Source organism: Natator depressus, chromosome 2, assembly GCF_965152275.1.
Source record: "Natator depressus isolate rNatDep1 chromosome 2, rNatDep2.hap1, whole genome shotgun sequence".
Lineage (NCBI taxonomy): Eukaryota > Metazoa > Chordata > Testudines > Cheloniidae > Natator > Natator depressus.
In genome coordinates, this window is record NC_134235.1 from 86,234,159 (window position 1) to 86,259,590 (window position 25,432).

Genomic DNA, 25,432 nt, shown 5'->3' on the forward strand with positions numbered 1-25,432 from the left:
TAAAGTTAAGAAAACAACCTGGGATATATTACCCTCTAAATATATTGCTCCTGTTACTCCCCCCTCCTTGTTGTCAGTGGGGGACACTATCCTACTTCAACAAATATCTTAAATAAACCCTAACAGCTGAAACATGGAGCTCTGATTAGTTGTCAGATGTATCCTATTCCTTTAAAAAATGTATCCATTTTGAGTACTGAATGATGCAAATGGTTGGTTCAAACCAACCTCAGATCTGAATAGCTTCAAACTTTGGAAAAGTCTAGTTTAGGGTCCAAAATGTACATCTTGGACTAATCTCCAGTTCTTGTTACAGAACTGTAACCATTTGGTGCTAAGTCTGACATTTTTTTCAGTGGATCCTACTCCTGATATAGTACCAAGTTTTGTTGCTTTGTCAAAATATTTCTGTTGAACTTTAACGGTCTTTTTATGAATGACTCCGTTGTTGGGCCACTCATTACACATGCAGGAAAGACTGCATATAATGTCTGGGCCATTCGTATTTCTGTAGAACACAAACTGCTGTCTAATGAAAACTGCATGAAAAGCTAATAGCCAAGAAAAACTTGTGCCCTTTCCTCATGGAGACAAAGCTACCACGTTTGAATTCACAAATAGGTGCAAGGGGCTTAAATTCCTTGCTGGAATAGTGTGGGCCACGGTTCATCTATCACTGATGCTAACTTCCTGTGAATTAGATGTCTCTGTACTCAGATGGCCCCTATCACCTTAGTACTTGAGCACCTCCTAAACAATGAATTTGTCTTCTCCGCAGCATATGGAAGGCAAAGTTACTTACCTGTAATGCTGCTTCTTTGAAGATGATGTCATACAGGATTCCCACTGTTGGGTTTCCACTTCCTAGTGTAAAACAGATTGGAACTCCCCAAGGTTTTAGATTTTTGATACTGAGAGGCACTTACAACTTGGCATGAGTTCCCATGTTCCAGTCTAACCACCTCAGCTCCTTCTAGAACCTTCCCAGTCAGCTCTAGAATGACCAGGAAGCAAGAGCTCCCCTGAAATGCCAGCTGCACAAATCACAAATGTGAAATCTCCAGAAGTCACTCTGAGACAATCATCTCAAGGGTGGGAATAATTCAGGCCTTGGCAGTAGTAACACACCATTGTAGTACAGAACCCTAAACTCTGAGGGGAGGTGTGGGAGTGGGAACTGCCTGCGAGGATACCATTAAAGAAGCAGAATTACATAAGCAACTTTCCTCAGCCCTGACAGAACAACAGGTGCATTGAGGACTAAACCACTTTCCTAAGCTGTCACAGTCAGAATACTTGGAAGAAGCAATTGTTCTGGACTTTCACAGACAAACTAGGGATCAGCTGCGGCTAAACCCAGACTTAACTCAGCAGGAGGAAAAATACCCCCCCCCCCACACACACACATACACACAAAACTAAGGCTTTAAAGGAAGAAGCCACTAAAGCCTGAGACCAAAGGCTTAGCAGCAACTGCAAACAGATTAATTGGAACTATTGAAGAGGGAGAGACAAAAGCTTCCTGAAGTACGACTGCATCATAGAAGGAGCTGAAGCAGGAATGAAAAAAAATCCAGGGTGTAGTCTGTGGGGAGCTCCTTCCCAAATGTTGGTCAGAGAGGAACTGATTGAAAAGATTTTAGGGTGAGATGAGGATGTGATAGCTGGAACAAAACAATGAGGGAGATTCTGCTATGTTTGCTGTAAAATGTAGCACAAATTTAACCAGGGAGTTAATTGTGTTGAATGCTTGTTCTAAATCTTTTATTTGTTACCCTGGGACATATATTTTCTGCACCAGTAACTTTCTTCAGTCCAACTGCACATCAGTAATGGATAATTTATTATGATGTCCTGAGAATATTTTGTTCACTGGGAACTGACACTTATCCCTGTTGATTATCCAAACTAATAACAAAGTCTACCTATATTCCTCTGCTGGCAGGCTTTTAAACATATGTTCCATAGATCTGTGAAATATTTCAGGTGCTGATTACCAGATTATAATATCCAAAAACAAAACTTTCCAAACAGTGTATTCAATATCCATATCTTCACATCCTCATTGTGAAGCTTCAACTGCCAGACTCTGTGAAAAGTGTCTTCAGTAAGTAACAAGCATTAATCTTTCTCCTCATTTGAGTATCTAGTAAATTAACTCTTTCTCTGTATGTGAGCATTCAGCTCCTTAGCATTCATGAATACAAAAAGCGCACCATTTTTCTTTTTGACATGCCAGATTTAGTCCAGTCTGTGACTGTCACAGTGATTCTTAAATTGCATTCAGTCTCTCCATTTAAATGTAGCCAAAACCACCAAATAATATTTTTGTACTAGTCAGTATTTGGTGGTGTGCACTTCCTCAAATGCTGCTTACTGTTTGTTGTAGAACTGAAGGCTTAAATGCATCTGTTGTGGTATAGATTTTTTTTTTTATTTTTTGCATTGCACACTTACCGCAGCATTTAAAAAAAACCAAAACATTATTTTGCAGGGTAACAGAGTCACTAGATGACCAGTTCAGATTCAGCACAGACTAGTAGACCAATTATCTGTTTAATGTCTGTTGAATATGCTGCATGGAATGAATTTTGTGTTGTCACTCTGGTTCCCAGTGAATATTATTTATTTGAAATTACACAACAATTTTTTTATTTTGTTAACACGAAGGCTTGATCGTGGCCACTAGGGATTGAGCATTCAGATATCTGAAAACTGAACTATTGATTGGTTTTGACTGGTCATATGGCTTTTGTTCTTTTACTGAATGACTGTTGTTTGTTTGCATTATTGTAGCTCCCAGAAAGTCCTAATCAAAGAGCGGGGCCTTTGTGCGGTTGGCTTTGTACAAACAAGTAATAAAACACTCCCTGCTCCTGTGAAGTCAAGATATCAGTATAACTCCTTTAATCCAGGGGAAGGCCTAAAGTCACTGGGCCTTTGAATCTCTCAGGAACAGGGAGCAGTTTAGGAAAAGATTGTACAAAAACTGGATTAGAGAATTTTAGAAAATGTTAAACTTTCCTTTCTAGGCTACACACACATTATTATTATTATTATTTATTTAATTTTATATTATGTTAGCACTCAGAGGTCTTTATTGGGATTGGTAGTCTTTTGTGCTAGACAATACAATTGATCCGTGCCATGAAGAGTTTACAATCCGTGAAGAACAGCAACATATAGAAGGTGGGTGATAGATTGTTTATCAATCTAATCTATCTCTCTATACATACACATCCACTTACTTTTTTTGTAAATATTAATGTTCTCCAACTAACTCTCAGCCTCGCTGGTTGATTTCTTGTGTTATGGCAGAAGTGGATCCTTAATAAAGACTTGAAATAGGAGATGGTAGTAGCTTTGGCTTCTATTACTAAAAGATGTACTGGCCGGGGGCAGAGTTTACATTTAGTTTTGTCTCATTATTATATATTATACAACATAACTGTAAACTTTTGTGCAATGGCTCCAGCAAAGGGATTAGGGAACCTTGCAACCCTGTGGTATCAAACAATATCTGATGTGAATGGTCAGGTGTAAAATTCACTTTCCATTTTCACTTTTGTGAGTAAAACTGAAATCCTCAAGTGTCTGCATAAGCCAAGCACACAAAGGGCTCCAACACAGAAAACAAATTCATGGTTACATTTTTATGATTGTGTATTTGAATTACAGTGCCACCTAAAGGCCCCAGTCAGGATCAGGGCCCCATTATGCTAGGTGCTGTACAAGCATATAGTAACAAGCGTTTATAACCCAAGAGCGTTTATAACCTAAGAGAAAACAAATGGAGGGCCTGGGGGAAAAGAATAAGAGTGAACCTGATAGGAACACATAATTTCACAGATTTGCTATGTGCATTATTATCAAGTTTCAAGTAAAAAATGGTTTGATATAATAAAACCTCTGATCTATGATATCCATAATCCTTACGGGGCATCTACCTAGCCAACTACACATGGACAGATTTGTGTTGTATGTACCTAGCTCTAGTATTAGGATCTTACTCTTATTCACACTAAGGGCCATTTACACCACTCTGGCAATGTAAAGCCTTAAAGTGGGCATTGCATGCACACCAGGGGAATCGGGATTAGGCCCTAATACTAGAGCTAGGCACACACCACAAAAATCTGCCAAATGTATTCAGTTAAGCAGGTGCTCAGTAAGGGATTACCGATATTGTATTTCTTGTTTATTTATGTAATAGACACCCACTGTCTGTTAAGCCCTTTGCACTGCCAGAGCAATTTAAACAGGTCTTGGTGTAAATGAAAAGTAGGCCTTTATTGTAATATCTGTCTGTTGCATGCTTTCTGCTCCTTCCTTATTTTGTTTAAATAGTGATGTAAACAAATCTCATTTTGTCACCCAGTTGATTTTCTGCTGCCTGTAAATAGAAGGGATAACTACCGGTAGTCCAATTTTACCCTTCTGTGACAGATGATGTTATTACAAGGCAAGTTGCACCTCTGCTCCCTTTCTGAGTGCACCCCTCAGGCCTCATGTCTTTACCTCTCCTGGGGTGGAATTCTGCAAGTCTCACATTCTTAGAGTGGGCCCTGGGCTATAGTACTATTCTGTACACTGGCAGCTGCAGGTCTTCTTTTCAGAAGTCTGTGACAGTACTGAATACAGTGACAAAAGAGCCTTCTGAAACCAAAGTATTGTTTATTTCCACAGTAGAAACTAAGCATTACAAGGAAAGGGATTTTGAAATAATAGTCCAGATATGTTTGTTTTGTGGAGGGATAGCTGAGTGGTTTGAGCATTGGTCTGCTAAAGCCAGGGTTGTGAGTTCAATTCTTAAGGGGGCCATTTAGGGATCTGGGGCAAAAATTGGGGCTTAGTCCTGCTTTGAGCAGGGGGTTAGACTAGATGACTTTTGGAGGTCCCTTCCAACCATGATATTCTATGATTCTAAAGGCTTACCAGCCCCTAATGGTAACCTAGGCAGGCCTAACTTCTTCAGAGACCCCAGCAAGTGCTTTTCCTGTCCTGGGTTTCTCTTAACAAACGTAAGTGTTTGCAGAGAAGTGGCTTATCTCAAGCCATTCTTTTTCCTTCATGCTTGTTTTACCTAACATCACCCTATTACACTAAACCAATATATTCATACAGTAAATAGTGCAATAACCAGGTCAACATATAGTATTCCTCAATTAGTGTAGAGCAGCTCCATTTCTGTCATGGGAGAGTTAATTAAAAACAGAGAAAGTGGAGGTGGAGAGGTATCATGGAGCTCCATTCTGCGCTTAAAAATAACGAAAAGCTGACTGGTGGTGGCAACGTATACAGAGCAAAGGAAACCCTTTGAGATCTGAGTGATGGGCAGATCCATCACTAGCAGCAGTTTTCATGATAATTAACATTACTTAAGGTGAGAGAGAACAATGCTATCTACATAACACTAAAATGTTAGAAAAAGAGAACAGGTACATTGTGTACATGTATCACTCAAGTCATCCAACTGGTAAGTAATTATGTTAACAAGAAAGCAACAATACAGCTGCCTGTTAGAAAAGATTGATATATGTAATGATATGTTACAAAGGCTACTGCAGTAAAGTAGTGCTATAAACTGTTCTGTTAAATAGAGGTCAAGCAGAGTCACTTCATGTTGCTCCTGCTGACACATGGCTATCTGGTGTGATTAGTAATCACTGAATGCTGATTTTATGTGCTGGAGTAGAAGGGCTGGCTTAAATCTAAAAACATGTTTTTGGTTTTTTAAAATACGTTGTGTGAATTGTGATGCTTGCAAAATTAGCTGGCCTGATGTCTCTAGAGACCAGTCTTCTCTTTTTGTGTAGGACATGCACAGACAGGCAGCAGCAAGTGCAAACTTTGTCACACTGCTCAAAAATGCCTCCTAAGATGACTTAGAAGAAGTGCCTGCAGAGGCAAAAGCAGTCCATTTTTCTATAGCTGAGCCTCCAGTGGTGACCCCAACTAAGGAAATTGTAAGCAGAAAAAGAAGCTAACGTTCTCAAGTAAAATATATTAATTATCTACCTCATATTAAGGGTCTGATCTAATGCCCATTGAAATAATTTAAAATACTCCCATTCACTTCAGTAAGTATTGGACCTGGCCCTATCAGCAGAAGAAAGAAATTCACCCATGGACTTTCCATGATTTCCTCAGACCTTTAAATCAGGCCTTCTCCAAAGTGCTGTCCCCTTATAGAGACTCTTCAGGCCCTTTTTTTAGATCTGAGCAAAAGCAACAACACAACCGAGCCAGAAGCAAAGCACAAACTGCTTTGGCTGCAGATAACCTCCAGTGGAATGGTAATAGTTTAAGACTGTCACTAAGCAAGCTCTCTATTCTGGAATTTAGCCACCCAAACATATATAAGACACCTTTGTGGGGATTTACTGCAGTGGTGCCTGCAAATGGTTGTGGACACCAGTTTTATTACATACAGTACAATTCTGTTTTATATAGTCTTTCATAATCACATGCTTTACAAAATAATACAATGTCTGTATAGGCACAGGCAACTCTTATATACTCAGCGATAGCTCATACATACTCTTGGCCATAAAAACCTCTTCTACTGAAAGAGTAAACTTCGCTCAGGATACCAGTTATCACAATTCTTTAATAAATAAAAGTGCCAAGCGGTCGTTAAAGCCATAAATCACTCCAGTTTCTTGGATATCTCATCCAGAGAATGGTACCAATACTGCAACACCCTCTCTACTGCACTGCAGCAGCAGATATAGGTATAAATCAAAATTCTAGTGTGGCACTTGAACTCGGAGGCAGGTGCTATCCATTGGTCACTTGGCTAGTGTACATTGACTCTGCAAGGGAGAAGTGATTATCTGGCTCTCTTACATTCAGCGGTGCCTGGTGGCTTCCACCTTTCTCAGTAATACATTGTATTTCTAATAATATAGAGTGAGAGTTTCAACAGTGCCAAAGAATGTTAAGCACTCAACTTCCAGTGTCTTGAGAGCTGGACCACTAACTCCGATAGGCACTTTTGAAAGAGCCTTCTATTCAGAGCTTTACACACGAATTAATTAAGCCTCACAACACCTTTGTTAGATAAGTATTTATTTATTATCTTCTTTTGACAGATGAGGACACTGAGCCAAGGTGAGTCAGCAGAAGAGACAGAAATCTCCTACCTCTCACTGCTGTCCTTTAACCACTAGATTGCGTGGGCCCCTTCTGTGCTTAAATCCCTCCTTCCTTTCATTTACTATGTAGATGCCTTCCAAATTTAACTACTACTGTTTTCTACCAATGTATCCAGAAGGCACCAAAGGGACCGTTCCATGCCTTTTTGATTTCAGCACGCAGCCAGCTACTTGCTTATCCTCTGGATAATTAGACCTGCTTGGGGGTTACTTTGTGTCTTCAGCAAAGATATAATGCCGATTGTTGTTGTTTTGTTGTGGTAAACCTATGGGGAAAGATTCTTTGCAAAGCAGTGAATGCTAACAAAAAGATGAAGTGAGCTGTAGCTCACGAAACCTTATACTCAAATAAATTTGTTAGTCTCTAAGGTGCCACAAGTCCTCCTTTTCTTTTTGCGGATACAGACTAACACAGCTGCTACTCTGTAACCTGAAATAGTACGTAGCCAATGGCTGAAGAATTAAATTCCCTCAAATCTGGGTTTATTATAGGTAGTAACTGGTCCAGGAACCTCATAAAAACGCATACAGGGAGCTCTAGGAAAAAATGGTTTGCACAGAGCAGTTTGGCCCAGTGACAGAGGGGGGAGGATCATGCGCACAGACCGGGGAAGCGTCAGGACTGGAGAGACAGACAGCAGCGTTTGCAGTTTCTCTATTTCAGCAGCAGGAGGAAGGACCCTGAGAAGATTGGAGGGTGCAGGCGAGAAAGAAAGAGGGATGAGAATGAGATGGGGGTAGCCGCTGGAGTGTGATGAATGATGGTTTGTAAGCTAAGGGAAAAGAAGCGAAGGAACCTGGAAAATAGTCATTTGCATCGGACCAAAGGAAAAGCGAGTCGATTTTTCGGGCTGCAAAATAACTTGAGCTGCATCAAGCTGATCCAGAGAGAGGAGAGAGCGGCAGGAGGAGGAGGCTGCCACTAAGGGATTTGCCTTCATTTTATTGAAACAAGCCAGTGCCTAAAAGAGACAGACGAGGGTGGGGGCTAAGGAGGGGCAGCCGGGGCGCGGGGGGGGAGGTCTAAAGAAGAAAAGTGTGAGGCTTGTGGTTGGGGAGAAGCAGAAGTGATGAGAGAACAAACAGCAAGGCTGGGGGAGGCTGCTCGTGCTGCTGCGCTCTGCCGCGAGGCTCACTGCCGCCGCTGCTGCTATTCCTGTGGGTGGGCAGGATTAGAGAGCCTCAAGTGCCCGACACCCCCAGGGCTGCGGCTGCTTCTTCCTCTGCCTGGACCATGGAGACTTTAAATGGCACCAGCCCGAGTGATAACCTGAAGCAGCAGCAGGGCCACCACCACCCCCACGCTGAGAAGAAGAGACTGAACCGAGCCCCGTCCCCGGCCAGACCCTTCCTCAAGGATCTCCACGGCCGTGCGTCGTCTGCCAAGCCCCCGCCGGTGCCGCCCAAATCCCCCAGCCTCTCGGGCAAGCCGCAGCAGCCGGGCCCCCCGCCTCAATCCGCCGGGCTCCTGGCCACCCAGAGCCGCCTCTCCAGGCGCAGCGGCTCCCAGGGCGCAAAGGCAGCGGCACCAGCCGGGACGGGCGGCCGAGCGGGCAGCGCCAAAGCCTCCCTGTGGAGCAAGAAGGCGGCCCGAGGCCAGGAGCAAGGGGGCGGCAAGGCCGCGGCCAGGCAGGCCGGGGGGGAGCCGGGCCACCCGCCCGGCAAAGGCAGGAAGGGGAAGAGAAGCGCCTCCGCGCAGCAGGGGGGGGCCCTGGCACCGGCCGCTGGGCCCGGGCTGGGCAGCGGCCATGCGGCCGGGGCGGCTCCGGCCAGGCTCAGCCACACGGACAGCAGCTCCGACCTGTCCGACTGCCCCTCCGAGCCGCTCTCCGATGAGCAGCGACCCGCCCAGGCCGCCAGCAGCGACGCCGAGTCCGGCACCGGCTCCAGCGACCGGGAGCAGCTGCCTGCCCCGGAGCGAGCGGGCACCCCGGTGCCTGGGGCCGGCCACCCGCTGGGCGCCCAGCCTTCCCCGGAGAGCCCCGCCGGCCAAGGGGCGGCGCAGCCGGCTCCGCCCTGCAGCCCGCGGGCCGCCTCGCCGGCCCCTGCGGCGGGCAAAGGCGGCGCGCCCGAGGGAGAAGAGGCGAGCTGGGGGCGAGCCGCGGAGAAGGCGCCCGGCAAAGGGGACGTGCGGCTGGGCAGCCAAGCGCCCGCCCCCTGCCAGCCGCCGGCGGAGGAGGAGGAGCTGCTGCGGGAGATCGAGGAGCTGCGCTCGGAAAATGACTATCTCAAGGTAAACAGCGCCTGTGCCTGGGGGAGGGGCCACCGGGTGGGCGCATCCCCCCAGCCCAGGGAGGCGGTGGGCACCTTCCCCCTCCAGGGACCTGGGGCTGAGCAGGTGTGGGTGGTTGGGTGGGGCTGGGGCTGGAGGGGTGAGGGTATGTGCGTGCATCGGGGGTAGATGGCAATTGCTGGGTGCTTTCCCGCTCCAGGTAAGTGGGGTGAGGGTTGTGCTCGTGGTGTAGAGGGGTCATGCTGCGGGATGTGTGGATGTCCGTTGCTGGGCACCTCCCCGTCAACCATTGGACAGTGCAGTAAAACTGGCACTTAGGGGCTATCCATAGTGGCTCTAACGGCTGCGATCCTTGGTCTCCAGTGCAAAGCATTGTAGTGGGCTGGGTGAAACTTTTGGAAGAAGTGAGTTGTTGAAGGCTCTGTTTTGATTCTCAAAAAATGTAGTCTTCCATCAAAGGTCTGCTGTACTGGGATTTCTGCTGAAAGGAATCCAGCACATTTCTCCAAGCCAGTGTGCTGCAATAGAAACAATAAGGGTTGGATTCTTTAATTAAAATGCAGTAATTGTGTCAGTCTGAATTCAGAAGTTATTTTTCTGAAACCGACTAAAGTGAGCATCTCTTGGGAGTAAATCACCCACCAAAATCAATGTTCCAATTTTATGTGTTATATCCACCAAAGCCGTGTAAAATAAATATGGACACACAGTATAAGTACATGAGCATTTGACCTTTTGACAGCAGTGTGAAGATCTAGTGCCATGGCAAAGCTAAAAAAGGCAGATAAGGAACTAATGTAGGAGGAGTGGTAGATACGCTGGAGGGTAGGGATAGGATACAGAGGGACCTAGACAAATTGGAGGATTGGACCAAAAGAAATCTGATGAGGTTCAACAAGGACAAGTGCAGAGTCCTGCACTTAGGACGGAAGAATCCCATGCACCGCTACAGACTAGGGACCGAATGGCTCGGCAGCAGTTCTGCAGAAAAGGACCTAGGGGTTACAGTGGATGAGAAGTTGGATATGAGTCAACAGTGTGCCCTTGTTGCCAAGAAGGCCAATGGCATTTTGGGATGTATAAGTAGGGGCATTGCCAGCAGATCAAGAGACGTGATCATTCGCCTCTATTTGACATTGGTGAGGCCTCATCTGGAGTAGTGTGTCCAGTTTTGGGCTCCACACTACAAGAATGATGTGGAAAAATTGGAAAGAGTCCAGCGGAGGGCAACAAAAATGATTAGGGGACTGGAACACATGACTTATGAGGAGAGGCTGAGGGAACTGGGGATGTTTAGTCTTCAGAAGAGAAGAATGAGGGGGGATTTGATAGCTGCTTTCAACTACCTGAAAGGGGGTTCCAAAGAGGATGGCTCTAGATTGTTCTCAGTGGTAGCAGCTGACAGAACAAGGAGTAATGGTCTCAAGTTGCAGTGGGGGAGATTTAGGTTGGATATTAGGAAAAACTTTTTCACAATGAGGGTGGTGAAACACTGGAAGGCGTTACCTAGGGAGGTGGTGGAATCTCCTTCCCTAGAAGTTTTTAAGGTCAGGCTTGACAAAGCTCTGGCTGGGATGATTTAGTCAGGGATTGGTTCTGCTTTGAGCAGGGGGTAGAATAGATGACCTCCTGAGGTCCCTTCCAACCCTGATATTCTATGATTCTATGTTTCTCTATAAAAGCCTGATTTGTGGAATCTCTGGATGCATATAAATCTAGTGCAGTGTGCACTGTAAGGCTGTTATGCTTAGCTGGTGTGTGATATTTCAACAATCCCTAAACTTTCTTTCTATCCAAAGCATTATGCTTTCTCTGTTGGATACACAGGAAATATCTTCCACTGTTTAGCTTTTCTTAAACTTTTTTCTCTTTCACTTGAAATGGAAACAATGACTTAGTGTTATACTGTCCATTGTTATATTACTTTATTATAGCAAACCCAAGTCATTAATTGTGAAGTACTAACAGGTTCTGGCTGAGATCAAGATCAACAACTAAAGGAATATTTACACTATTATCCTAGTGTAAAAATATACTTTTCTGTGTTAATTCTGCCCCCTCTCACTTATGTATTAATTCTACCCCCTCTAATTGGGAATGCTACCAGCTGAACTGATCCCCTGGAACCTTTAACTGGACATGTACATATGTATGATCTTTTGGTATGGCAAAGAGACTACATTCATAAAGATCTATAAATAAAATAAACTGAGCTAATTGTACAGTATGTGTGGTTACCCACTGCTTCTGGTGGATACAGTCTTTGTTCTCTGGTTTTGCAAAAGTGTCATCCTGTAGGCTTTACTCAAACAAAACTCCCATTGAAGCCAGTAGGAGTGTTATCTGAGTAAGGACTGCACCAGAACAGGGCCCAAGGAACAGGTGAATTGGGTAACCCTGAAGGAGAGAAGGATGATACATTGGCAGAAAGAGGGACAAGGATTATGAAACTCTAGTGATTTGACTAAGGACAAACCTACACTTAAAACACTGCATTAGTGCAACTGCACTGATGCACTTACACTCCTGTAGTGCTTTAATGAAGACACTCTGTATGCCGACAGGAGAGCTCTCTCCCATTGGCATAGTTAATCCACCTCCCTGAATGGCGGTAGCTATATCAATGGGAGAAGTCCTCCCGCCAACATAGCACTGTCTACATGTGGTTAGGTTGATATAATGACATTGCTCGGATGTATGGATTTTTCGCACTACTGAGTGACATGGCTATACTGATATAGGTCTGTAGTGTAGACCAGACCTAAGATATCGGAAACAATGTTCATCATAGCAAAGAATTAACAACAGGGTGCCTCAAGGTTCTGTAGGTCCAGTGTTGCTCATGATTTGGAAAGGGGAGAGAGCAGTGACATAGGAAAACTTGCAATTGATACAAATTTGTTTAGAAAAGGAGTACTTGTGGCACCTTAGAGACTAACAAATTTATTTGAGCATAAGCTTTCACGAGCTACGTGAGCTGTAGCTCATGAAAGCTCAGATAAATTGGTTAGTCTCTAAGGTGCCACAAGCACTCCTTTTCTTTTTGCGGATACAGACTAACATGGCTGCTACTCTGAAACTTGTTTAGGTTACTCAGGTCCAAAGAGGATTGGGAGGAACTCCAGAGGAATCTAACCAAGCTAGAGGGAATGGGTAACACAATGGCAAATGAAGTTCAATATTGAAAAGTATATTGGAGGGGGAAAATGAACTACTCATACTACTTACTAGGTTCTAAATTAACTGTGTTTAACTCAAGAAAGACATCTGAACATCACTGTAGACAACTCAATGAAAACCTCTGCCCTACATGCAGCTGAAAAAGCAAACCAAGTGTTACATTGCAGAGGAATAACACAGAAAATGTAATAATACCATAATCTAAATCAGGGGTCTCAAACTCAAATGACCATGAGTGCCACATGAGGACTAGTGCATTGGCCTGAGGGCCGCATCACTGACACCCCCCTGTTGCTGTCCCCGGCCCGCTCCCACTCCACCCCTTCCATGAGGCCCTGCCCCTGCCCTGCCTCTTCCCACCCCTTTGCTGCAGGGGATTGCTGCCTGCCTGCCCTGGCCCCTGGCCCCGTGCCGCGCCGCTCCGCTCCAGGAAGCAGCCAGAATCACGTCCCTGGGGGTGGAGGGGGGCACAGAGCTCAGTGTGCTGCTCTTGCAGCTCCTCCGGGTACCTCCCCCGAAGCTCCCATTGGCCGAGGTTCCCTGTTCCCAGCCAATGGGAGCTACAGGGGGCGGTGCCTGGAAGCAAGAGTAATGCATGGAGCCACCTGCGGCCCTCCCACCCCCGAGGCCGCAGGGGCATGGTTCCGGCCGCTTCAGGGAGTGGGTGCAGGGCTTGCGGCACCACGGGGTAGGCAGAGGGGCGTGCGGGAGTAGGGGCACGGGGAGCTTGGCGGGCTGCACGAAAGAACTCTGCAGGCCACGTGTTTGAGACCCCTGATCTAAATCAATGGTGCATCTGCCTCTGGAATACTGTGTGCACTACTGGTCACCCATCTCAAAAAGAATATTGCAGAATTGGGGTTGAGGCAAGAGCAAAGGGACAAATGATTAGGGGCATGGAAATACTCTCCTATGAAGAGAGGTGGAACAGAGTGGGATTCCTTATTTTAGAAAGGAGGTAAGGGGGCATGATCAAAGTATATAAATAATGAATAGTATGGGGAACAAATATCAGATTTCTGGTCTCCTTGTCTCATAACACAAGAATGGAGGGCAGGGACATTCAATTAAACTGAAAGGTGGAACATTCAGAACCAATACAAGGAAATACTTTTTCATGTAACAAGTAATTAACTCTGGAATTCATTGTCATGGGATGTCTTTGAAACCAAAATCCAATTATATGAAAAAAGGGAATTGGCCAATTATATGGATAACAAGGATATCCAAAGTTAATACTAAGAAATTTTGGAAAATATATTAAACTTCATGCTTCAGAGTTTCAAACAATCTGTAACTATTAAGGATTAGGAGGAGATTTAATGTGGGAGGGCAGATTATCACACAACTGCTTATTGTGAAGTTTTTTGCACCTTCCTCTGAAGCATCTGGTGCTGGCCATTGTCAGAGACAGGAGACTGGATGAGATGGACCATCGATCTGGTCCAGTGAGGCAATTCCTATGTTAAAGAAATCAGTTCAACATCATTTCAAACTTCCTCTGGGTTTAGTTCAAGTCTTCTATGCTTCATTTTGAGTTATCCCCTGCAGCAGTTGGGGCCCAACAGCTGCGTACTCTGCTTGACTTGAACGTTGACTTTTTAGCGTGTATTCATAAAAACATTTTTCCATTCTAAAAATCAGAACCACAGCATTGTACATGTGGTCAGCTAGGTTTTGGGTTTTTTACCATTACATACATATAATTCGCTTAAAATTCTACTTTCCCTTGTGATACGGAGGCTAGCTTTTTTTTCTGCTTTAATGGAAGGTGGTTTAAAGAATAATGGGTAAACTGTCAGCCATAGATGAACAAATGATGAGATAAATCCCAAAAGATACCATTAATTTGTTGAGCATGTTCATTTGCTGAATTCTCTTGTGTGTAGTCCAGAAGGCAAGGCCAGCCATCACTATCCGCTCACTCGTTTCCCTCCTACCAGCTGGGACATGGCAGTTGGTGCAGATAATTTGAAGGAACGTTTTGGGTGCTAATCTGACATGCAGTATATATTCTTACAAAAAAGCTTTGGATCATGGTATTGTTTCAGTCAGTTTTATTATAATGCTAAATATTAATGGAAATTAAAAAGAATTGAATCAACAAACAGAATTATTTACTTCTATTTATATTTTTAAAATGCCTTCCCTTTTTCCCTTCCAGTATGCTGTGCACAAGCGTTTGCTGAGTAAGGTGCTGGTCCTGCAGAGAGGAAAGCACGTGCTTAACTGGACACAAGCAGGCCAGATCTTCAGTTTAGTTATGCCAGTTTACACCAGATGAGGATCTGGCCCCAGGAGTATCCTACTACAGCATGTAAAGTTAAGCCTGTGTGTAAATCTTTGCAGGACAAAGATCTAGCTGCATAATCTCACTGCTGTAACCCCCATCTTTTACCTCTTCCCCATCCTTTGAACTATGTCTAAAAGTTCTTCAGGTCATCTTTGTTCTATTCTTAGAGCTTGTCTACACGGTGGGGTTATGTGCTCAAGAAGTGCGTGATTTCTAAAACACACTAACGTGTTGTGCAATAATTGGTGCATGTAGAGCCTGCTGTTGCACACTAAAAGTTCCCTAAGTACACATTAACTTACTGCTGTTTCAAACAGCACTGCATTAAAGTACACTAGGGAACCTTTAGTGCGCACCAGTGAGGTCTACGTGGACTAATTAATGTGCAACATGTTAGTGCACGTTAGAAACCACCCCCCGCACCCTCCAGGAGAGTACCTTACTTCACCATATAGACAAGCCCTAAGTTATCTATCAGACTTCTGAGTATTATAAACCAGTAAATAATAATAATTAGAAAAATTATCTAGAATACCAGTTTTTAAAATTACCAATGTAAAAACACACAAAACCAGGAACCTTATATTTCATTATTTCTTCAATGTATTAGCCTTCACATAAGCACCTCAAGAAGTGTAAACTGTAAGATTAAAAAAAAGAGGTTTTTGTCTTGTATTTTAAATAAAGTTAGATCTCAAGCAAATCAATTCCTTTGAAATCAGACTAGTTTATTTTACCAACAGGCCAGAGGACCTGGTTTAAAATCCATAGTATACCAGGACATCACCATCCAGTTCTTATATTGTGATGGAATTTCATAATTGACTCATTTTCACGTGTTTTAGCAAGCCTCTTTGCCTAGGTAGTTTTATTTAATCTATACAGAAAGAATGGAACCTTCCAATAGCGTACATAAGGTAACATGTTATTTTCTGAGGCAAAGTTGTCACATACGCTGTGAAATGTCACGACTGCTGAGACAGTGAAACCACAAAGCATTCAGACAGAAGGAGAATAAAAGCTAAGAGAACAAATTTTAATAAATGAATAAGCCCTAGAAGAAGCTAAGTTTTAAGTGTACCTAAATGTTTTTAAATCAACCTTGTTTAGAATATTAAAGAGATACATATGTAAGTTATTATTACTTTTCAGGTTTACTTTGCAGACTGCAGTCCATGGAAGAGGATAAATGATATACTAGTCCTGGGGGGGGAGAGAGAGAGAGAGAAAACTCACTAAGGGCTTGATTTGGTGCTCTTTGAAATCAGTGGTGCAAGATTGGACCTTAAAGGGTTTTCTCTTGCTCCCTTTCGCATCAGTAAGAGTTTTACCACTGGCTTAGTGGCAACAGTATCAGGGCCCAAATTTTAGTAATTCAAAATTTCCGTGCTTACTCTTGACATCAGATTAATTCAAATCAAGTGAATTAAGGAAATGCTTATTTTAAGTAAAGAAATTTACTGGAAATAGTGATAACGTTAAATAATAGATTTTGCTATTCAAAAATAAAGGTGGACCTTTTAATATTTATCTTGATAAAAGATGCTGCTTTACAAATCCTCCCATCTTAAGTACTTTGCATGCTTCACGAACAGTGTATGCAAAAAGGTCCTGAGCAAAACTTGAGCACTTACTACAATCATTAAAGTGCAACTAGTGCTTTCTCACATATACACTATTGGGTAATTTCACTGTGTATCAAGTAGCGTAACTTGAAAATGTCATGAATGTTGCTACACTGTAGGCTAGCAGAAACTGTTCTCACAAACAGCATATCCCCTAAAATAGCACTTAAATTCGTAGATGAATGTCTTGCTTTGTCTTTCTTACTGTTTCTTAGCAGTGAAGTAGTGACTTATGCTGTCTTTCATTGGAAAAGGGGATATTCCTGGGTGGGAATATTAATTTTTGTTTAAAATTACAATATGTATGACATAGTTATGCTATGCTTCACAACTTTCAGCTTCTTTTACATTGTAGCCCTTCTCAATTCAATGCTTCTGGATCATGTGTTTGAAAATGACATACAAAGGTGTTTGGATCAATATGCTGCACATGGACTATATTGTAGTTTCATTCAATGACCTACAGTAACTTGGTGTGTGTCGTAGGATTTCTATATGGAGAGAATGATTAGAACTGATGTAACTATTTTTTCATTTAGCAAAGGTTCCAAAGGTTAGTAAAGAAAAAGTTATTGTGGTCTTTCTTTGACATGCCCCTTTCCACACCTAATATGCATTAGTCATGTGGAAGAATAGAGGTAATAACCCTAGGCATCAAAATAATGTGAATCATTTCAGACACAGGGTCAGTCAGCTGTTAGAATGAAATGTCAGTTTGGTAAACAATGGCAGTAGGTCCATGTGCCTTGTTAGCCACAGCTGTGGCTCTGCTGAAAACATTTAATTGTCCAGGGGGCAGAAGAGTGGATTATTTGTATAATGTGATAGACAATAGTTTCTGTCTGTAGGTTTTAGTAGATTATAGTAACATTGCACTAGCCAGATGACTACTCCAACTGTTCAAATGGTAGCAGCTAAGGAAATGTACTGAAACAGTAATAGCTCTGATTATTTGAATAAAATACATAAACTGCATAAACATAAACAAATGCTTAATTCTGCTTTCTGTTTTCCACTGTGGAAGAGCAAAACTTCCCTAAAATCACAGGTATTAATCATGTTAGAATTGTCAGAATTCTAAAATTGTTTTGTGCAACCAACATACAGTATGATAATGTAATGCTGCTTGCTCACAACTGATATCAACATTTGAGGATCAATTTAGGAATTTTAAACTGGCTTGACAATTTGACAGCTGAATAATAATTTTGAGGCATGCAGGGAACTTGCAGGTCATTGGCACATTTTGAAAAAGGCAAAAGTACTATTGTTTGATTAAATCAAAAACCAACCTTCTTGCGGCATATTCATCTCTAGTTTCAGAGTAGCAGCCGTGTTAGTCTGTATTCACAAAAAGAAAAGGAGTACTAGTGGCACCTTAGAGACTTACCAATTTATTTGAGCATAAGCTTTCGTGAGCTACAGCTCACTTCATCGGATGCATTCAGTGGAAAATACAGTGAGGAGATTTATATACACACAGAACATGAAAAAATGGGTGTTATCATACACACTGTAAGGAGAGTGATCACTTAAGATGAGCTATTACCAGTAGGAGAGCGGGGGGTGGGAGGGAGAAAACCTTTTGTAGTGATAATCAAGGTGGGTCATTTCCAGCAGTTAACAGGAACGTCTGAGGAACAGTGGGGGGGGGGGAATAAACATAGGGAAATAGTTTTACTTTGTATAATGACACATACTCTCCCAGTCTCTATTCAAGCCTAAGTTAATTGTATCCAGTTTGCAAATTAATTCCAATTCAGCAGTCTCTCGTTAGAGTCTGTTTTTGAAGTCTTTTTGTTGTTATATTGCGACCTTTAGGTCTGTAATCGAGTGACCAGAGAGATTGAAGTGTTCTCCGACTGGTTTATGAATGTTATAATTCTTGACATCTGATTTGTGTCCATTTATTCTTTTACGTAGAGACTGTTCAGTTTGACCAATGTACATGGCAGAGGGGCATTGCTGGCACATGATGGCATATATCACATTGGTAGATGTGCAGGTAAACGAGCCTCTGATATTGTGGCTGATGTGATTAGGCCCTATGATAGTGTCCCCTGAATAGATATGTGGACACAGTTGGCAACGGGCTTTGTTGCAAGGATAGGTTCCTGGGTTAGTGGTTCTGTTGTGTGGTGTGTGGTTGCTGGTGAGTATTTGCTTCAGGTTGGGGGGCTGTCTGTGGGCAAGGACTGGCCTGTCTCCCAAGATTTGTGAGAGCGATGGGTCGTCCTTCAGGATAGGTTGTAGATCCTTGATGATGCCTTGGAGAGGTTTTAGTTGGGGGCTGAAGGTGATGGCTAGTGGCGTTCTGTTATTTTCTTTGTTGGGCCCGTCCTGTAGTAGGTGACTTCTGGGTACTCTTCTGGCTCTGTCAATTTGTTTCTTCACTTCAGCAGGTGGGTATTGTAGTTGTAAGAATGCTTGATAGAGATCTTGTAGGTGTTTGTCTCTGTCTGAGGGGTTGGAGCAAATGCGGTTGTATCGTAGAGCTTGGCTGTAGACAATGGATCGTGTGGTGTGGTCTGGGTGAAAGCTGGAGGGATGTAGGTAGGAATAGCGGTCAGTAGGTTTCCGGTATTGGGTGGTGTTTATGTGGCCATCACTTATTAGCACCGTAGTGTCCAGGAAGTGGATCCCTTGTGTGGACTGGTCCAGGCTGAGGTTGATGGTGGGATGGAAATTGTTGAAATCATGGTGGAATTCCTCAAGGGCTTCTTTTCCATGGGTCCAGATGATGAAGACGTCATCAATATAGCGCAAGTAGAGTAGGGGCATCAGGGTACGAGAGCTGAGGAAGTGTTGTTCTAAGTCAGCCATAAAAATGTTGGCATACTGTGGGGCCATGCGGGTACCCATAGCAGTGCCGCTGATTTGAAGGTATACACTGTCCCCAAATGTGAAATAGTTATGGGTGAGGACAAAGTCACAAAGTTCAGCCACCAGGTTTGCTGTGACATTATCGGGGATACTGTTCCTGACGGCTTGAAGTCCATCTTTGTGTGTAATGTTGGTGTGGAGGGCTTCTACATCCATAGTGGCCAGGATGGTGTTTTCAGGAAGATCACTGATGGATTGTAGTTTCCTCAGGAAGTCAGTGGTGTCTTGAACATAGCTGGGAGTGTTGGTAGTGTAGGGCCTGAGGAGGGAGTCTACATAGCCAGACAATCCTGCTGTCAGGGTGCCAATGCCTGAGATGATGGGGCATCCAGGATTTCCAGGTTTATGGATCTTGGGTAGCAGATAGAATACCCCAGATCAGGGTTCCAGGGGTGTGTCTGTGCGGATTTGTTCTTGTGCTTTTTCAGGGAGAAAAAATATCTTTTATTGGAGCAACTTCTGTTGGTGGAAGGTACAAGCTTTTGAGCTACACAGGTCTGCGGAAGGAAGCAGAATTTCTGAGCTAAAAAATGCAAGTTGGGACAGATTTGTAAGCAGAAGGGGTAACCCAAGTTGGAGGCAGTCACCTGAAATAAATTGGGAATTGGGGGTTAGATTGTTATGCATAAAGGGTTTGAAGTGTGCAGTTAAGGGTAGCAGGCAATGCGATGTGTTACAAATTGTTGTAATGAGCCATAATAAGGTTTTATCAACCCTGATAAGTCCGTGGTTTTTAGGTGTCAAGCCGAGTTATGAATTTAAGTTCCCAGGCCTGCCTTTTGAAGATGTACAGATTTCCTTTGAGGACAAGTATTGAAAGATCAGATGCTGTATAGTGTGATCGCTTTGTGAAAAGGTATTTGCCCAGGTGATATGGTGTTTTTGTCTTTTATCATTTTCCTGTGTGAGTTCATTCAAGAGTGTAGTGATTACTTGTGTAGCTCAAAAGCTTGTACCTTCCACCAAAGGAAGTTGCTCCAGTAAAAGTCCTTTGACTTGCACCCACCTCAATGGCCAACCACAACCCCAAAGTCTAGCCCCTCACCTCAGGGGCAAGTTGCAGTCTGTCTAAGCCACAGTCCTCTGTGGCCAGGTGCAGTGTAAGGGGGAAGGGGGGGACACAGGCCCAGCCGCTACTCTGGGTCCCAGCCCAGGGACCCTCTAGTGGCAGCCTCTCTCTGCCCTCCTTCGCTCCCCTCTTGTCCGTCTATCTTCCCTGGGCCTTAACTCAACTACCTTGTCTCAACCTACATAATGACATTATGAGATACTTAAAATATGAAAATGGGCATGACATAAAATTGAAACTCATGAATCTTTTAAAAAATTTGGCATTTATCAGGGACTACCTAGAACTTGTGCAGTCACTAGAACCTCGGCAGTTAATGCTATCTTTTTTCACTGATTTAATATATAACCGCCTAATTCCAGAACAAATATTGTCATACATTATAAGAGTAAATTGTGTTCCATTTTGTTGGATATTTAAAAAGTTGCTTGTATGTTTTTCAATGTGCAAAATTAGTACAGCTGATGATTAATCGCAGTTAACTCACACGATTAACTCAAAAAGATAATCATGATTAAAAAAATAATCATGATTAATCGCAGTTTTAACGGCACTGTTAAACAATAGAATACCAATTGAAATTTATTAAATATTTTTGGACATTTTTCTACATCTTCAAATATACTGATTTCAGTTACAACACAGAATACAAAGTGTACAGTGCTCACTTTATATTATTGTATTAGATAACAAATATTTGCACTGTAAAATGATAAACAAAAGAAATAGTATTTTTCAATTCACCTCATACAAGTACTGTAGTGCAATTTCTTTATTGTGAAAGTGCAAGTTACAAATGTAGATTTTTATTTGTTGTATAACTGCACTCAAAACCAAAACAATGTAAAACTTTAGAGCCTACAAGTCTACTCAGTTCTACTTCTTGTTCAGCCAATCACTAAGACAAACAAGTTTGTTTACATTTATGGGAGATAATGCTGCCCGCTTCTTATTTATAATGTCACCTGAAAGTGAGAAAAGGCATTCGCATGGTCCTTTTGTAGCCGGCATTGCAAGGTACTTATGTGTCAGATATGCTAAACCAGTGGTCTCTAAACTTTTTAAGCACAAGATCACTTTTTGAATTTAAGTGCAACCCAGGATCTACCCCGCCCCTGCCCCGAGGCCCCACCCCTTCCTCGAGGTCCCAACCCGCTCACTCCATCCTCTCTCCCTCCATCGCTCACTCTCCCACACCCTCACTCAGTTTTCCTGGGCTGGGGCAGGGGGTTGGAATCCGGGAGGGGGTGTGGGCTCTGAACTGGGGCTGAGGGGTCCAGAGTATGAAAGGGGGCTCCAGGCTGAGCCTGGGGCAGGGGGTTGGGGTGCAGGAGGAGGTGTGGGGTGCAACCTCTGGGAGGGAATTTGGATGTAGGAGGGGGCTTAGTGCTGGGGCAGGGGATTGGAGTGCAGGCTTCTGCCAGAGGGGGTTGTCCTGGGTGGCGGCACAGTGGGGCTAAGGCAGGCTTCCTGCCTGTCCCGGCCTCACACCGCTTCCGGAAGCTACTGGCATGTCCCTGCGGCCCCTGGCTTAGGCACGTGGCTCCGCATGCTGCCCCTCCCTGCAGGCACCGACCCTGCAGCTCCCATTGGCCGCAGTTCCCAGTTCCCGGCCAATGGAGCTGCCGGGGCAGTGCCTACAGGCAGGAGCAGTGCGCGGAGACCCCCTCCTCCACCACACAGGGACATGCTGGCTACTTCCAGGAGCGGCGCAGGGCCAGGGCAGGCAGGGAGCCTGCCTTAGACTTGCTGCACCACTGAACTGTTAGCGGCCGGAGACTGCGATCGACTGGCAGAGGCTCCGCGACTGTCTACCGGTTGGTGACCACTGTGCTAACATTTGTATGTCCCTTCATTCTTCGGTTACCATTCCAGAGGACATGCTTCCAAGCTGATGACACTTGTTAAAAAATAATGCATTAATTAAATTTGTGACTGAACTCCTTGGCAGAGAATTGTATGTCTCCTGCTCTGTTTTACTCGCATTCTGCCATATATTTCATGTTATAGCAATCTCAGATGATGACCCAGCACATGTTGTTCGTTTTAAGAACACTTTCACAGCAGATTTGACAAAATGTAAAGAAGGAACGAATGTGAGATTTCTAAAGATAGCTACAGCACTCAGCCCAAGGTTTAAGAATCTGAAGTGCCTTCCAAAATCTGAGAGGGACGAGGTGTGGAGCATGCTGTCAGAAGTCTTAAAAGTCCAATGCAGAAACTACAGAACCCAAACCACCAAAAAAGAAAATCAACCTTCTGTTGGCGGCATCTGACTCAGATGATGAAAATGAACATGCATAAATCCGCACTGCTTTGAATCATTATCAAGCAGTACCCGTTATCAGGATGGACACATGTTCTCTGTGGTTGAAGCATGACAGGTGACATTGCAAACAAGAAGCCGGCAGTATTATCTCCTTCAAATGTAAACAACCTGCCTTACGTTGACCTAACTGTGCTGTTTAGACCAGGCCATAGTTTCGCAGAAGGAGATGTAAGCTCTGGGGGTATGTCTATACTGCAAAGAAAAACACGTGGCACCAAGTTTCAGAGTCCAGGTCAGTTGACTCAGGCTTGTGAGGTTTGGGCTGTGGGCCAAAAATAGCAGTGTAGACTTTCCTGCTTAGGCTGAAACCTGCGCTCTGAGACTCTTCCTCCCTCACCAAGTTTCAGAGTCTGGGCTCTAGCCCGAGTGGGAATGTCTGCATTGCTATTTTTAGCTGTGCAGCTTGAGCCCCATGAGCCTGAGTTAATTGACCTGGACTCTGAGACTATGCCATGGATTTTTTTTTCAGCGTAGACATACCCAAAGACTACCAAGTCTGGAAAACTTGCAGAGTTTTCACTGAGGCACTTTGGGCCTGGATAAACTGTTATCCTCTAGGAACAGAATAATAAATGTGAGAATGATCAGATACTTGTAAGTAGATAATCAAAGTGTAAAAAGAGTAAATGAAGTTCTTGGCTTAAAAAGTTGTGCCTGACTGGCTACACTCAGAAAAGTTCAATTACTGAATCTTTGGCTTCCTGAGTTTGTTGCTACTAAATTATCTTTATTTGTTCGAGAATGAAAAGACTATATTGTCATACATTGTAAGCATAAATGACATTCCATTTGGCTGGATCTAAAAAAAAGTTGTTTGTATGTTTTCTAGTTAAAAATCTTTGCTTTATCTCCATTAATTCCATTTCTTTGTTTGTGTAACTAGACTGACATCTAGAAAGAAGAACTACTTAACTTTTCCCTAAGCAGTATTCTCTCTTTTCGAGGACTTCAGTGCGAGCAGAATCAGGCTCTTGTCCTCATGAAATGAGAGGAGACTCAAAGAGCTTAGCTTGTTTAGCCTAAATAAAAGAAGGCTGAGGGGAGAGATGATTACTCTCTGTAAATACACCACAGGGATAAATACCAGGGAGGGAGAGAAGTTATTTAAGTTAAGCACCAATGTGGACACAAGAACAAATAGATATAAACTGGCCATCAACAAGCTTAGGTTTGAAATTAGATGAAGGTTTCTATCCATCAGAGGAGTGAAGTTCTGGAACAGCCTTCCAAGGGAAGCCGTGGGGGCAAAAATTCAAGACTGAATGTGATAACTTTGAGGAGGAGATGTTCTGATGAAACTGCCTACAGTTGCATGTAGCTGATCTGCAACTGCTAGCAGCAAATATCTCCAGCAGCCAGTGATGGGACTCTAGATGGGGAGGGCTCTGTGTTACTACAGAGAATTCTTTCCCATGTGTCTGGCTGTTCAGTCTTGCCCACATGCTCAGTGTCTTACTGATCGCCATATTTGCGGTTGGGAAGGAATTTTCTCCTGGTATGATTGGCAGAGATCCTGGGGTTTTTTTTCTCCTTCTTCTGCGGCATGGGGCATGGGACACTTGCAGGTTTAAACTAGTGTAAATGGTGGATACTCTGTAACTTGAAGTCTTTAAATCATGATTTGAGGATTTCAGTAACTCAGTCAGAGGTTAGGGGTTTATTATAGGAGTGGGTGGGTGAGGTTCTGTGGCCTGCAATGTGCAGGAGGTCAGACTAGATCATTGGTCACCAACTGGTAGGTTGCGAGGAGCCTCTGACAGTTGATCACGATCTCCAGCTGCTAAAAGTCTGTTGGTACAGCTGGGCTAAGGCAGGCTCCCTGCCTGCCCTGGCCCTGTGCCACTCCTGGAAGCGGCCAGCACATCCTTGCGGTCTCTGGGACGGGTGGACAGGGGGTCTCTGCGTGCTGCTCCTGCCTGCATCCACCACTCCCATTGGCCGGGAACAGGTAACTGCAGCCAATGGGAGCTGCGGGGGTGGTGCCTGCAGGGAGGGGCAGTGTGCGGAACCACGTGCCCCCCCCCCCAGAGGCCGCAGGGACGTGCTGGCCACTCCTGGGAGTGGCGTGGGGCCGGGGCAGGCAGGGAGCCTGCCTTAGCTCTGCTGCGCCACCACCTGGGAGCCCCCCGAAGTAAGCACCACCCAGTGGGAGCCCGCACCTGTCCCACACCCCAACCCCCTGTCCCAGCCCTGAGCCCCTCCAGAAGCCAGCAGCCCAAACCCCCTCATGCACTCCTGTACACCCTCCTGCACCCCAACACTGCCCCAGCCTGGTGCCCCCTCCTGCACCCCAACTCCCTCCCAGAGCCTGCACCCCTCACCCCCTCCTGCACCCCAATCCGCTGCCTCAGCCCAGTGAAAGTGAGTGAGGGTGGGAGAGAGCGAGCGACAGAGGGAGAGGGGAATGGAATGAGCAGGGTGGGGCCTCGGGGAAGGGGCAGGGCCTTGGGGAAAGTGTGGGGTAGATCCTGGGTTGCCCTTAAATTCAAAAAGTGATCTTGGGCGTAAAAAGGTTGGAGACCATTAGACTAGATGATCATGATGCTCCCTTCAAACCGTAAAGTCTATGAGTCTGTGAGTCTTTCAGACATATAGAGAAGTAAAGATCATCATGCTCTCCACCTTGTCTTGCAATTGAAATGGCTACTTTGGGATATTGGAGC

General features: G+C 44.3%; 1 protein-coding gene across 9 annotated transcripts in view; it reads left to right on the forward strand.

Moving 5' to 3' along the window:
* The first annotated feature begins 9,234 nt into the window (after positions 1-9,234).
* MTCL1 (microtubule crosslinking factor 1) overlaps positions 9,235-25,432 on the forward strand; it is a 174,249-nt gene continuing 158,051 nt past the window's right edge. For 5 of the 9 annotated variants that reach the window (XR_012638098.1, XM_074944621.1, XM_074944622.1 and 2 more), the window contains exon 1: positions 9,260-9,390. The gene's annotated coding sequence lies outside the window, so the exon portion shown is untranslated. Of the gene's footprint in view, positions 9,391-25,432 lie in introns of all 9 variants that reach the window. The other 4 variants (XM_074944619.1, XM_074944625.1, XM_074944626.1 and 1 more) reach the window with 1 other exon arrangement.